Source organism: Lepisma saccharinum, chromosome 8 (assembly GCF_977018435.1).
Source record: "Lepisma saccharinum chromosome 8, izLepSacc3.1, whole genome shotgun sequence".
NCBI classification, from domain to species: Eukaryota; Metazoa; Arthropoda; class Insecta; order Zygentoma; family Lepismatidae; genus Lepisma; species Lepisma saccharinum.
In genome coordinates, this window is record NC_139236.1 from 17,310,137 (window position 1) to 17,324,595 (window position 14,459).

At 35.8% G+C, this 14,459-nt stretch overlaps 1 protein-coding gene and 1 long non-coding RNA gene across 2 annotated transcripts in view; one reads left to right on the forward strand and one right to left on the reverse strand.

Moving 5' to 3' along the window:
• Positions 1–14,459, forward strand: part of LOC145991381 (methyl farnesoate epoxidase-like) — a 108,699-nt gene that overhangs the window by 5,048 nt on the left and 89,192 nt on the right. The window lies entirely within an intron of this gene.
• On the reverse strand, positions 6,935–11,541 carry LOC145991380 (uncharacterized). The gene is made up of 3 exons (XR_014442048.1): positions 11,476–11,541; positions 8,358–8,505; positions 6,935–7,006 (listed from the first exon to the last, which is right to left on the reverse strand). It is a non-coding gene; the product is annotated as an uncharacterized LOC145991380 (long non-coding RNA).

The following is a 14,459-nucleotide window of genomic DNA, read 5'->3' on the forward strand; positions in this document are numbered from 1 at the left end:
TAATCACCTATAATTTCATTAGCATATGGGGTTAGTCTTATTAAAAGAATGTTAGATAATATTTTATATATTGTTGAGAGTAGAGAAATTCCACGGTAATTATTGTAGTTCATTTTATCACCTTTCTTGAACACAGGAACAATTATGGATTCTTTCCACTGTTGAGGGATTTCTTCTTTATTCCATATTAAACAAATTAATTTATGAATTTGACATATTAATGAATTTCCACCATATTTAATTAACTCAGCTGGTATTAAATCAATGCCAGGTGCTTGGTTATTCTTTAGCCTTTTAATGGCATCTTTAACTTCAGTCAAGTTAGGTTCTGGAACTAAAGGTTCTGCTGTGTGTACTTCATTTACTTCCGATTTATCTCCTACATGAACATTTAAAAGGTCATTAAAGTAGTTCTTCCATCTATTTAGAATATCGCTTGGGTCAGATAGAAAATCACCGTCTTTATCTTTTATCAAGTTTACTTTAGGTTGCCACCCCTTTCTAAATTCAATAAATCTCTGATATCTTTATTTTTGCTGTTTGTTTCAATTTCGTTAATTTTGCTTTTCAAGTAATCTCTTTTTTACTTCTAAACGTGCTGTTAACTTCTCGCTTTATTCTATTATAATTGTTTAGATTTGTATCATCAGAGTTATTTAACCACCTAAGTCTAGCTTGATTTCTTATTTCTATTATATTATGACATTCATTACAAACCATGGCTTACTTTCTCTTGGTTTATGGTATCCTATACTTTCTTTAGCTGCTGATTCTATTGCAATACGTATGTGCTCCCAATTCTTATTTACGTCTGTTTCATTTATATTTTCATCATCATTTAAATCCTGCAAAATATCAAATCTATTTGACAGTTTAATTTGGTAATCTTTCTTAATTCATTCATCAGTAAACTTTCCTGTATCAAATTTTATAACTTTTAGATTTTGTTGCTTATGATTTATCACTGAGAGTCTTTCTTGTAATTTAGCCATTACTAAATAGTGGTCACTGTCACAGTCAGCACCTCTATGTGTACGAACGTCAATTATACTAGTATGCCTTCTCTTATCAATGAGAATATGATCTATCTGATTATGAGTTTTACCATCTGGAGAAGACCAGGTATATTTATGGATATCTTTATGTTAAAAGTGGTACTTTTCACAATTAAATTCTTTGAGGTTGCAAAAGTAATCAATCTCATACCATTATCATTACTTAATTCATGAAGACTTTCTTTACCAATCGTGGGTTTAAATGTCTCTTCTTTGCCAATCTGTGCATTACAGTCACCTAACAGAATTTTCATATAATACCGAGAAAATTTATCAAAGACCTGTTCTAACTCTGTATAAAAATCATCTTTAGTATTATCATCTTATATATATATATATATATATATATATATTGTATAATTTGCCTCCCTTTCCCCTCCCCCGATTTTCTCAAACTACGCAGGAAATTTGAAGGAATTTCGAATTGTTTTTTTTAAATTTATGACATTTTCTCCTTGGATATTTTAAAAACCATTTAGTGGGAAGGGTCCCAGACTTTTCATTCTTCAATATGTATTAAAATACTTGTTTTTGTAGCTGTTTTATGTTGGACGTTATACTAGATTTTGTAGCCATGCTTTACATAGAATAAGTTCATGCCCTGACCCACTTGTGGTAGTGGTACCGGGAAATTTCTTCCATCACTTTTGGACATGGTCACATCCGAGAGCCAGACGTTTTTCTAACGCTGCAATTCCAGTAGAATAAAATTTTCTGTCTTCCTCCCGTAACCAACCCTTCACAGCAGCCATGACATCACATTCATTGTAAAATTTCTTACCAAGCAGGCCTTCCTTTAGTGTAGGATTTAGGTTGTAGTCCCTCGGGGCCAGATCTGGATAAGAAGGTGGATGTTCCAAGCTTTTGAAGACACAGGATTGGATATCCGCTGATATGTTTTTGAGCATCTGTCATCATTCGAGGCACCCAACGATAACTTACTTTTTTAATCCCAAATGGTCAGTTAAAGTGGTATGAATGCGATCGTTTGATATGCCATCAATTTCAGCAAGTGTCCTACACTGAAAAAAATAAAGGTGTGGAAACTCACCTTTTGGGGTGAGTTTGGCTTGTCACAAATAGCCGTCCCCAAAAGGTGAGTTTCCACACCCCATATTGGGGTGAGTTTTTCTCACCCTAGTATAGAGTGTGTTTTTCCTCCCATAGGGTGAGTTTTCTCACCCTAGTATAGAGTGTGTTTTTCCTCCCATAAGGGTGAGTTTTCTCACCCTAGTATAGAGTGTGTTTATCCTCCCATAAGGGTGAGTTTTCTCACCCTAGTATAGAGTGTGTTTATCCTCCCATAAGGGTGAGTTTTCTCACCCTAGTATAGAGTGTGTTTATCCTCCCATAAGGGTGAGTTTTCTCACCCTAGTATAGAGTGTGTTTATCCTCCCATAAGGGTGAGTTTTCTCACCCTAGTATAGAGTGTGTTTTTCCTCCCATAAGGGTAAGTTTTCTCACCCTAGTATAGAGTGTGTTTTTCCTCCCATAAGGGTGAGTTTTCTCACCCTAGTATAGAGTGTGTTTTTCCTCCCATAAGGGTGAGTTTTCTCACCCTAGTATAGAGTGTGTTTTTCCTCCCATAAGGGTGAGTTTTCTCACCCTAGTATAGAGTGTGTTTATCCTCCCATAAGGGTGAGTTTTCTCACCCTAGTATAGAGTGTGTTTTTCCTCCCATAAGGGTGAGTTTTCTCACCCTAGTATAGAGTGTGTTTATCCTCCCATAAGGGTGAGTTTTCTCACCCTAGTATAGTGTGTTTTTCCTCCCATAAGGGTGAGTTTTTTCACCCTAGTATAGAGTGTGCTTTTCCTCCCATAGGGTGAGTTTTCTCACCATAGTATAGAGTGTGTTTTTCCTCCCATACGGTGAGTTTGAGGGGTTCGTGAGGAAGAGGTAAATGATCTTCGTTTAGTATAATAATGCTTACCTTTAACCTTGAAGAATCAGTCAGATCTTTTCTATCTTATCCAATATGAATTCAGAATAAGATAGAGCAATCATAACTTCATTGTAATTTCTTCCCAGATGGCAAATGTATCAAAGTAGAGAAATGCAATGTTAACTCTTGCATTGTATAATATACGACATCACAGGGGAAACAGTGTTTCTTCATTTAATGCGTTCAGATTTTAATGTGATTAATTGTCTTCTTTATAAAAAGAATACCATTCAATTCAGCATTAAATTTTGACAAAGCTTAAAAAACATAGAGGAAACTAGATGCGGCACGCTCACCAAGGTATTCATGTAGAAGAACAAGCCATCCATAAATTACATGAAGCTTGCAAGGAATATTATGTATCGATTTCTAAATCATACAAAAAAGCCGCAACTTTTAATGTACATACATATTTTCCAATAAGTCTTTTTTGAAACTTCCACTTGATGATTAGAAGCCAATTGGGACTGGATATATGTACAGTCACATACACTGCTGGGTTGTAATGATTTAATTGAAAGTCAATGGTGCTGTTACAACCCAGAAGTGTCCTTGCGTGTACAATATAACATGAAGGGGATTAATCTTCAGAAGTTAATTAAAAAATAACAACTTTTTCTGTACTGTTTGGAAAGCAACACTCATGCTCACATACATTGCTAGGATAAATAAATGACATACTTAACACAACAAAATACTGTATATTTGTATATCCGTAGATAAATTTTATGTATACGTTGGATGGAAGTATATACATACATGGTAAGGGGATAATCTCTGAAAAATACTACCTTGCCACTAAATGCATACACATTAAGCAATAATTCAACCTTACCTTTCCTTTGCTTTTGTTTCTGGACACTCAGTTCAATGCCACAATCATTACAATGTGAGTGATTTTTGGTGCTTTTAGAACCTATTTCAGTACTTTAATAAATTAATTAGAAACGAAAATGTACATTCTTAAGAAGACAGAGCAAATTTAGTAGAATTTATAAATGTTCATATACATAATTTTTAACCACTCTATTTCAAATACAGAGCTTATTTTTTTTCGCCCCAAAGATTAGGTTGAAGAAATAAAGTTACAGTTAGCAAAAAATTCAACTTTATTTACAATATTCGTACATTTCATCTTGCAATAATTCAACATAGTTCTCACAATTTTATCCAAAAAAAGAGGATTGATTTTTCAGTGCCAATTTTACTTCATTGCTAAAAATATGCATGCTGTATTCCTTTAAAATGTCTGTATGGAAAGGCGTCCATGATCTGAAAGGAGAAAAAAATGTAAGAGTAAATAAGAATATAACCAAGAATGTATTTAGGTCAGAGTGTGATAGTTTAGAATGTACTTATAACATTTATGAATCTTAATACTTCCCTGAAAAGTATACGAGTGATGTGTGCATACAAAATGATTCAAGCTTAAGTAGCCAGCCTTCGTGGATGAGTGGTTAGGAAAGCATGCTAAAACGCCTGGGGTGTCGAGTTCGAATTCCAGCCTGAGCACAGGTGTTCTTTGTGAGTGTCCTTTCATCCATTCCATCATATCATCACTCATCCTCATCTTCGCAATTAGCCCAAAAGTAGCAGAAATGCGAAGAAAAATAAACAAAATCAATCAGTCAAGCTGTCAATTGATAGATTGAGTTGGTGTTTTAAGTCCACTTTATGCACAGTATGGCTAATCGAGACTGGACCTGCGGTTCAAAGTGGGATCCGAACCACTATGTGCCTCCACAGGGTATCGAACCCGGGACCCCTTGATTATAAGGCAACGACCTACCACTGCACCATCGGGGAGGCCCTCAAGCTACTCAGTTTCTACATTGAATGAGGTAGCGCTAAATTGGCAATTTATTTTACACAGCATTTCCCATAATATTTAAAGCTCGGGGGGGGGGGGTTAAACCCAGTAACCCCTCTTGTGTACGCCACTGATTGAATGAACAGGTGGAGAGACTAAGATTATGTCACCCTATTATGCAAAGGTAATATAAACATGCATGCTTTTATTTCATAAGCAAGGAGGGTGATGATGAGGCTATAAACAGGCAGGAAAAAATATCGAAATGAGGGCTGACTACTGGGCACGCCACAGTATATAACTGGTTTGATTTGATTTGATTTAGTTTATTTTACTTCGCGTTTTGTGCCTCTTGGCTAATTTGCGAAGATGGGGATGAGTGATGAAATGATGAAATTGATGAATGGACATTCACAAACAACCAAGCCCGACCGGGATTCGAACCCGGGACCCTTGGCGTCGCAGCGCGATGTGCTAACCACTTGGTCACAGGATCGGGCAGTATATAACTGGAAATGGCACACTTTAGGATAATATTTTGTGCTGAAACATCGGTGTCGGGATGGAGGTGGAACATATCCGTTGACCCCCACCCCCTGGAATTGCCATCGGCCATTTCAAGTCACAAAAAGCAGAAGTTGTTATAACATAAATAATGTTTAGAAAGCTTTTATTGAAAAGTTAAAACTTAAAGATAAAACAGAATAACTGTGCATTTCAGTACACTAACTGTATAAAATGTAAAAAAAAAAAATTATAATCATAAGGAAAAGTTGTACTTGATATTCATTCATCTAGTAGTCCTCCCAAATGATTTAATAATAGTAATAATAATAATATAATTTTATTTTTTGTTATAATAGTTATTACTGTAAAATTATTATCATAACCATGATTCTTATTGTTAATATTTGTTCTACTATTAAGTTAAGTCAATGGGTTGCCCCCCAACACACACACACAAACACCTTTCTGGTGTCGCCTAAGAGCTCAAACACTACCATTCAATGTTGGTGTGAAAAATAATTTTTTACTAATTTTTGAGTGTTTAGCTTTAGCTTTCTTGTGTTTCTGTTAGTTCTGCAGGGTGTGAAATCCTGGAGGGACAGGGGGATTTCCCACCACCAACAATCTTGGCCTCAAAAATCCCCCCACCAAAAATTTCTGGGGGGAAGATTTTTTGTTATAACAAACGAGAGATAAGCAATTACTTTTAATTTCAAATATACTGTACTAAGTATAATATCGAACACACAAATTAGTGTAGTTGTGAGTATTGAATGCTTTCTCTCTCAAGAGATCATTAACAAATCTACAATACGCACAATTAAAGTAAGACAAGAATGCAAGAAAATTATAACTATGAAATCTAATTGATTTATATTAACATAAAGCACAAACAAAACAAAAACTTACACATAATAAAAGCACTTCAACTATTTCATAATTTATAACATCTTTAACCAAGTTACTAAAGGAATTAGTTGGCTGCTTTACAATATCTGATATGTATAAAAGTAACAAATTAATTTACTTTTAATAATACACACATGTGGCGGAGTGGGGGAATGTAGATTAAGAACTTTGTTCCCCCACCAGTTTTCAATGATTTTGCACCCTGTAGTTCTGTCCTGTCAAAGTGTATGTGTAAACATCATGTAGCGAAAAGGCAAAAAGATTTTATTTATTCTGTACATTATACTAGCATGTAACAGGCACAGTGCCAGAAGGAGAAGTGAGTGGATGCCTCATTCCATCCCTTCACCCAGCAGTCAAGAGACACATACCCTTGACAATTTTAAATATTTTCTATAGAAACAAGACATAGCTATATGAAAGTTCAACTCTCCAAAAATAAAATCATGGATATGATTCTGTTTTCAAGTAGCAGAAATAAAGTTCTATTAAAAGTTTAGTAGGCTACGAAAGAAATACATAAAGATTATAATTTGTATATTTATGTTAAGGTGCATTTTGGAAATGCATATCCAAAGATTATTAATTACAAAATGAAAGGTGTGTATGTATGGTTCGCACACGCAGCATTATATTTTACGTTCCTAGTTCTATTTATGTGATTCTGACATTTTCAGATTACATACAGGTTAATTGATGTATTTACTTACATTTCCATTTACAAAATCAGGATCATCTTCAAACATCAGAGGTGGTTATTTTAGTTAAACAGCATTCAATGCCTGAAATAAGGAATAAATTTAAATTAGATTAATCTTGAAAGTAGCAAAACTTTAACTCCTTCAATACAACAGTTTATTGTACAACTATATTTGTTAATAGATGGAAGACTATTTGAAGCGTTCAAGTAGATTTAACATATAAAAGTTAATTATCATGCAAAGTTAGTATCATTTGGATCCCCCCAGCAATTTAAATTCTCCTAAGGAATGTCTATACATACAGTGGAAGATTGAATGAAAGAAACCCAGAATGATGAAAGTTTAGATACTTTTCAAATAAGAATTAATTTCTTTATCTGTTTGTTTTCTTCTACATAACTTCTCAAAGTGAATTTAATTTCCAAAGACAAAATGTGTATGTAGGCTTTCACAGGGTAACTGATAGCCAATAAATGTAGCATCACAGACCCTCACTTTGTAAGTTGAAAAGAGAAAACAAATAAAATGTATGAATCACTTACTTCATCCCACATCTATAAGAACACTAAATTGTACACAAGCAGCAATCGATTCTCAGAACTTAAAGATGCTGACACAGAAGTATATTTGCTGTGTGGTCTAGTCAACCATATTTTTTTTCACTAATCCTCCATGAAATTAATTGTGTAACAAAGATATTAGGAAAGGTATGTAAAGAGTGAGATGCATAAATATTTCCAGGAAAAGTTCAATGGAGTTCAATTCCTTAAATACACATGGGACGTCAAAAAATATTGAAAATTATGAACAACTTGCCTGGTAATATTTTAACATCTCGCTGTACACATTGTGTAATTAGTATGCCATATCAATTTCAAAATACTTCTTAAGACAGCCACAACAAAGTTTTACACTCCAGCCTACAATGTGTATAACTATGAGTACTGTCCTTCCCAGTGGCGAACACTCCCTTTGAAACAGAAAAGACCGAAGCTGAGACACCCACCCACCCTTTCCTATTTCCAGATTTGTTGTTTGAATTTGTTTCTAAGACCAATTTAATCACAGAAAGGCTAATCGGGACTGGACCTAAAGTTCAAAGTGAGATCTGAACCATTATGAACCGCTACCAAGTATCGAACATCGGACTCCTTGATACATGTATTTAAGTATGCATGTACTTTTGACACTTTCATTTTCTTTTCACACTCACCATGTTGACTAAATGTTCAATACTAGCTGACCACCTCTAGCGTGTGCTACACCTGGGTACATATAGTGGTCGCCACTGGTCTTCCCATCTCAGCATATAAGCTTACTTCCTAAGAGACCTCTGTCATTTCAAGTTCCTACAGCTTAAAACTTATGAAAATAATGAATAATAAATTCCCTTGAAAAAAGAAGAAAATTAGATATGAACTACTCTACTTACATTGCATATCTGTGTAAACCAAACCCATGCAGGATCCTTGAAAAACTGCTCTCAGCAAAGAGTGGCTTAATGTTCAGTGTAGGTTGGAACTAAGGCAAGTGTGTTTGTGGGCATTATCCGTATCCACTGCTCTATGCATGGCACATTCCTGAAAAGGAGTTGAAAATTAAAATAATGCTTAAAATTTTATGTTACACAACCATATTTATGTGTAAAAGAAATCTAAGACAACACTCTAAAAGAAATTCTAGCTGCTGCTTGAAATTGTAAGTTTCCTTAACTTAAATTGTTAATGTTTAGAATCCCCCAAGGACCGAAAATTTGAAGATACTATGGACGCACACTACAGAAAACCTCACGAATATCAGCGTCTGAGTGTGGGAAGGCGTTCATTGCTCCCGAAAATTAATGTCATTGTCATGGCCGTAGGCAGGAAAAAATTTCGTGGGGGGGGGGGGTTTAATTCATAATTATTCCCAGGGCGTAGCCAGAAATTTGAATAATAGAAATAATAATAATAATTGTACAATAATAATTAAAATTTCATAATAATAAAACAATTTTATTCCATAATAATTATTATTATTATTATATTATTGTTATATCCTTGAGGGGGCTTACTCAATCCAGCAGATGAGTGAATATCCAGCATAAGTTTCTTTCTTTCTTTTTTTTTTACGTTTCATACAGTGTGTACTGTAATGCACAATTATTTTACTTCGTCATTAAACTTTAGATACCTTCAAGAAAATACTTTAAAAGTTAGATGGAAATTTTAGTCATAAAGTTTTTGTTGTTTGACTTTAAAATTAAATTTTTGGAATTTTGAAAAGTGTAGAACCAGTTATTCTCTTTAAAAGCTTAGCCTGGTGCATGGATTGTAACCTCAATCGTGAACGTAATGCGCTACGAAACTGGAGGTACTAGGTTTGAACTCCTATCAAGGGGGATTTATTTTCGACTTTATCGGACGGGGAATTTAAAAGCTGGAAAGGGAATTTTGGGACAATCATAAGGGAATCTTCAGTCTATATTCCTTGTAACGCAGGAGCAACACTGGAAAGATGACAGCAGAAGTGATAATGGAGGGGCCGCGGGCGGGCTGCGATTCCGAGAATAAATCCTGTTTCACTCAACTTTCAGAATTCCAAATGTATGAAAATTCAAGCTCGATCGTTTCAACATTGTCTCCTTGTATTTTTGTGATGCTTCGAAAGAAAAATTGAAAATTTGTTACAGATTTTGGTTTCTGAACATCCATTAATGCAACATGTCAGAAGTTTCGGGGGGGGGGTTGAACCCTAGAACCCCCCTCTACATACGGCCATGGTCATTGTATATTTAACTTTCACGCCCTTGCTTAGAATGTGTCTTTTTTCCTTTAAAAAATTGTGATATTAGACGCAATCGACTACAACGAATGAATGAAGTGAGTTTAAGCAGCACCTTACAAATCTTATAAACTCTTACAGAAGCCTGTTTTGTAAATAATATTTCCCATGGAAATTAACTTTACGTCCCACAGTATCCCACTGCATTATTTTGGCCTCTTTACTTAAAAATCAATTACAAATCCCTCTGGGGTACGTTCCGACAGCCAATAACGAAATATTATGAATTGTGTGCAACAAGTTACTTTACAACTTTAGGAACATCACACACCAAACGAAGGTGTCAGTCGCAGTCAGAATAGTCGACACCAAAGCGGGCTCTAGCCCACCACGAAATATTTTTGGCCCATCTCCTCCTAACACAAATAGCCAACAGTTAAAAATTAGGATTGCTTACAGCACAGCGAGAATCACACAAGGTCAGAAGAACACAAAGAGAGAGGGACAAGGTAAAAAAGAATAACGGAAATGGAAACAGAGGAACCAAGAGAGCAAAGAAAAATTGAAACATATGAAAAACGGAGAAAGAAATAAAGATGATAGAGAATCCTAGTAACAGTGATAATTGTAGTACGGTCAACATTTGTGACGTTGTCCCCCCAAACATACACATATTCTGTTTAAAGTATGTCATAAGATTATCCTTTGTTTGTACCGGATTGTATCGCATTTACTTTCGTTTGCAACATTACAGCGTTCGAGTATTCACAAATTGAACTTGGGGTGGGGTGGGGGCTTCGGGAAGCCCGTACAGTTTTATCCCAGCGCATTTTTTCGATTTTAACGTAACGGTTTGAGAGTAAATTAAATCAAAATTTGAAGTTCCCTCGCCCCCAATTTTAAAATGAAGGACAAAATCATTACGTTCTACAATTGAAATAACTAAACTAAACAACTAAAAGCTCCCCATTATGGAGGAAGAAAAATCAAGCAACTTCTTGGATAGAATTTCGTTTGTGCACTTGAAATTTTATTTTTTATCCTTATAGTTTTCCAGTTATATTTCTCCAAAAATGGGAGTGGGAAGAACGGAAACGAACTTAAACCATGTTTTCTCTGTCTCCGTAACCATAGGCGTAAATTGGCGGGGACAAGGATCCCCAAAATTTTCACATTTGTTAAAATCTTCAAGTTAGGCGACCTGAGGAGCAAAGTAATAAAGAGTAATATTTGTGATTTCGCTAGTTATTTATGAAATAATCCCTGGACTCTATTTTTATGAGATGGAAAATTTTTCGTGACTCTTCCCCTAATCTCCCAAAGTTAAGCCTCAGGTTTCATCCTCCCCCCTCAAAAGTAGGCTCCAGGTTACAGGGCTCAAAGATAGGGACACCATGACGAATCTTAGCACGTCGAGCTGCAACGCCAGGGGTCCCGGGTTCGAATCCCGCTTGGGCATGGTTGTTTGTAAATGTCCATTTATCAATTTCATCATTTCATCACTCATCCCCATCTTCTCAAAATTAGCCAAGAGGCACAAACCGCGAAGTAAAATAAAACAAATCAATCAAATCAAATCAAACCATGACGAATGTCAATCCTCGGACGAGGAATATTGAAAGGGCTCACACTGTATGCTACACAATGTCCTCTCACCGTGTACTGTCATTATTTCAAAATGTGAAACAAATTTTGGTCTAATCATTGCGGATACGACAATCTGAGTATATATGTATAAAGAAAACTTACAGTGTAAAAATATTGAAAACGTTATTGAACTTACTTACCTTTGAATGTTGCTTTCTTATCTCCACTTTCAAATACCCACTCAGCAGACAAACTATTCTGGCCAGTGGCCACCGCACAGACGACCTCACACAATGGCAAAGGCAAGCCTATTCTGGGATGACTTCCTGCTGGTCCCAGACGTCTTCGATTGGTCCTCACGAAAAGCGCGGGGTATACGACGCGTGACTCCTAACAAAAGACACAGAAAAGTGAATGTCCTTCAAACAAAGCAACGATCTTTGGGGGTGGGGGTGGTTTAGATAACTTTTACACTCTGTTGTTTGTGGAGGGCCACCGGGAGGGCCATGGGAGCGATCTCCTTTCCCAACTGCCAGTTCTTGGATATGATATTATACCTGATATTTTTGAGACTCAGATTTTGATTTTTTTTTATTTGATTTAGTTTATTTTACTTCGCGTTTTGTGCCTCTTGGCTAATTTGCGAAGATGGGGATGAGTGATGAAATGATGAAATTGATGAATGGACATTCACAAACAACCAAGCCCGACCGGGATTCGAACCCGGGACCCTTAGCGTCGCAGCGCGATGTGCTAACCACTCGGCCACAGGGTCGGGCTTGAGACTCAGATGTTCCGCCTTTTATCCCCAAATTTAAAAGGCTCGAGAATATTTATAAAATAAGTCAACTTTATGATCAAGATAAGCTAATCGGAAAAGACACTACAGTTTAAATTTGTATTTAATCACTGTGCAATATGCTTAAAAATGAAATCGAACTGAGACCCCTTGAGGGAATAGACTTTTGTGTTCTCTGCGTATTCACTATATTTCTCATATGTGCTCATTCAGTTTACATTGTGGCAATAGGAGGTCAAGAGGAATTATGATACAATAATAACCACCTATTCCACTCCTCGACCTCTATTTTTGCAAAGGAATTCTCTATCTTCTAGAACACAAAAAACAGCGTCGTTCCTGTTTACAGTATAATATGTTGTTTATATATAGCAGTGCAAGTGTGTGTTAGAATTGAGGTTCGGTGAGGTGAGGCATTCGAATGAAATTCGCCCCTCCCAACTGTAACTTCTGGATCCGCCACTGGTTTGTGGCAATTTGAAAGCGCTCTGTGGATACCAAAGTTCTAAGAAAATAAAGGACAGAATTTCTTTCCTCCACAAATTGATTGAGCTGGTTTATTTTATTTCGCTTTTGTGTCACTTTTGGCTAATCGCGAAGATGAGAATCAATTGATGATATGATTAAATTCATGAAGGGACACTCACAAAGAAAACACATCCCCACTCCTGGATTCGCTGCGCTACCCACACCGCCATGGAAATTGGCTTTCCTTCATAAGGTTAAGTACTTCATAATAATATTAAAGTAGAATATAATATTGTAATTCTCATCCAGAAACAGCCCTATAGAAGGAGGGGGGAGGATAAGGACAGTTGATTCAGGTTCCGCAACAAACAACTTCAAACTTCCCCAGAACTTATTAGTTATTAGTTGACATTGATACTTTCGAATACACATGATTAGTTGACCAAAAATCTAGATTTTTACCACCTAAAAAACTAATGTGAACATGAGAATGTTATTTTTGTCGCTTTTATATAAAGAAAGGTTCAAACTTAGTTTATTGTGTAATGCTGGTTATTATCAGTTCGTTACAATAATCTGTAATGAAAATGTGTATAATAATAAATGAGTATTTAATGTCTTATTGTTGAAAATATTGTCTTTGCATTTACTGTAGTGTCCTAATATACTGATTGGAACAAAGAACTCCAGAAAATGTAACTTATATAGTGGTCGTTACCAAAGAAAATGTACTTTTCCTGCGGGATTTGTAAGCAATAAGTTCTTCTCAATAAGGGGACCCCCATGGACAGGGTGCAGAGCTGTGGTGCAACGCTCTCGCCACTTGGGGTCCAGGTAGTTAATAACAAGCGTTAATGTGAAGATATGAAGAACGTATCATCCAAAATAGAATAAGTAACTTCAATTTTTTTTAACTGGTCGTTGCACTACTAATAAAACTGTATCTTAGATAGTGGTAAGCAGGTATAATGCTGTTTTTTTTTCTTTCTCACTGCTAGGCAGACACGTCATTCGAGGTATTACATATATCGATTGTCTTCGACTGTTGACTAGAACAATAGAATTAAAGCATGGGCGTCGCCAGAAATTTTTAAAGGAAGATCAGCCGTTGGTATAAAATTTATTATTATTATGATTATTTTGATTGATTGATTTGATTTATTCTACTTCACTTTTGTGCCACTTTGGCTGAAACCGAGCACAATTTAAAATGAAGACAAGACCGAGAGTGACAGCCGTCTGTATAATCGAGACTTATACTGTCCGAAAGCCTTGTATTTTTCAAGGGTTTGGTAAATCGTAGTGTAAATTATTTTTAGAATTCGTTATAATCAAAATTTCTTTAATATGCAAATTGATTTACTTTTTATTTAAAGATGTTTAATTTTCTAAAACTTTCGTTTTTAAGTCCTATTACTAAATGTCTTTAAACATTTTTTTTATATATTTATCATTGAGATAATCTAAACGAGACGGAGGCTTTTCCTTCGGGAAAGAAAGAGCAACGAGAACGAGTCTGCTTACCGCGACGTCTTGCGAAGAACGAAAGAGGCCAGACAGGTTCCTTCATTCACGACTCTCCCGACTCTCGTCTCAGCTTCTAACCTAAATTAATGTTCCACTTTTATTAATTTTTGTAAAAGTAATCCTATGTTCAATTCCATTGATTCACTTCATTTCACCATATTTTGAGAAATCTTACGTGCCAGTGTAATGCAAACTGTCTGTAATAAGTAAGCCGTGACAGAGCACGTTGAATAGTAGACTCAAGGATTTTTCTACAGAATGCTTGACGATCAATTAGTTGGCTTATGAACAGGTCCACACATATATACAAACCAATAATAATCTCTTGATTTAGTAGGCGACGTGCGCGTGGATTACAAGGAAGAGGAGTTCTTTATAGGGGTGGTCAGG